This window comes from Mandrillus leucophaeus, unplaced genomic scaffold, assembly GCF_000951045.1.
Source record: "Mandrillus leucophaeus isolate KB7577 unplaced genomic scaffold, Mleu.le_1.0 Scaffold565, whole genome shotgun sequence".
NCBI lineage: Eukaryota > Metazoa > Chordata > Mammalia > Primates > Cercopithecidae > Mandrillus > Mandrillus leucophaeus.
In genome coordinates this window covers 1,361,908-1,363,439 of record NW_012106086.1, presented here as the reverse complement: position 1 = coordinate 1,363,439, position 1,532 = coordinate 1,361,908, and positions in this window count along the sequence as shown.

Here is a 1,532-nt window from a genome sequence, read left to right as displayed (position 1 = left end):
CATGTGAAAAGAATAAAGCTCCCCAGTCACAACTTAGTGGCTGGGAGAAGTATCTAGTGACTGGCTGTCCTAGGACCCCTCAGATAATGACAGATCTGGAGGACAGTTGACCGGGACAGGAGAGTAAGACTGAGATGGCCATGCCAGTGTCCAGGAGACAGTTAACCTTCTGACCCTCAATGGTCAAGCATACCCGGGGCTCTGTGAGGGTGATGGCATGAGCTGGCGCTTGCCCCGGTCACTCTCAGTCCTGCTGCTGGATCATCTGGTTAGTGGCTTCTGACTCAGAGGACCTTCATCCCCTGGGGGCAGTGGGCCTTCCAGTGATTCCCTTGACATAAGGGGCATGGACAAGGGGGCAGCTTATTTCTACTTGGACAACCTTTTTTCAAGTGTCCTTGTAGACCGCACTCCCAAAAGGAGTTGCTGTTTTTATAGAAGGGGTTGGGGTTTGAGAGATCAGCTGGACACAATTGGCAGGGAGAGCACGTGTGTTTTCATGAAGAATTATGCCGAGATAGGTAACGGATGGAGAAGAAATTTGAGCTTTGGAGGGGGATACCCAATATCCTTTGGAGAATAAATGTTGAAGGAGCAGGAGGGTGTCTTGTTGAGATTTAAAGGAGGGGCTACAAAGTAGGTCATCAATATATTGAATAAGGTGAGAAGCAGAGGGGTGGAAAGAAAGTAAATCATGAGAGAAAGCTTGGCTGAAGTAATGAGGGCTGTCCCTGAAGCCTTGTGGCAGTACAGCCCAGGTAAGCTGCTGGGACTCATGGGTGTCAGGGATAGTCCAGGTAAAAGCAAAGAGAGGCTGGGATGAAGGGTGCAGGGGAATAGTGGAAAAAGCATCTTTAAGATCAAGGACGGAATAGTGAGTTGTGGAGGAAGGCATCGAGGACAAAAGAGTGTATGAGTTGGGCACCACAGGGTGGATAGGCAAAACAATTTGTTGATAAGGTACAGATCCTGAACTAACCTGTAAGACTTGTCTGGTTTTTGGACAGGTAAAATGGGGGAATTGTATGGAGAGTTTATAGGTTTTAGAAGCCCATGCTGTAGCAGGCGAGTGATAACAGGCTTCAATTCCTTTAAAGTCTGTTGTGGGATGGGATACTAGCATTGAGCAGGGTAAGGGTGATTAGGTTTTAATGGGATGGTAATGGGAATGTGATCGGTTGCCAGGGAGGGAGTAGAGGTGTCCCATACTTGTGGGTTAAGGTCGGGGGATACGAGAGGAAGATATGAAGGAGGCTTTGGGCTGGGAAGAAGGGCAGCAATGAGATGTGGCTGTAGCCCAGGAATAGTCAGGGAAGCAGATAATTTGATTAAAATGTCTCGGCCTAATAAGGGAACTGGGCAGGTGGGGATAACTAAAAAAGAGTGCATAAAAGAATGTTGTCCAAGTTGGCACCAGAGTGGGGGAGTTTTAAGGGGTTTTGAAGCTTGGCCATCAATACCCACAATAGTTATGGGGACAAGAGAAACAGGCCCTTGAAAAGAAGGTCATGTGGAGTGGGTAGCCCCTGTTT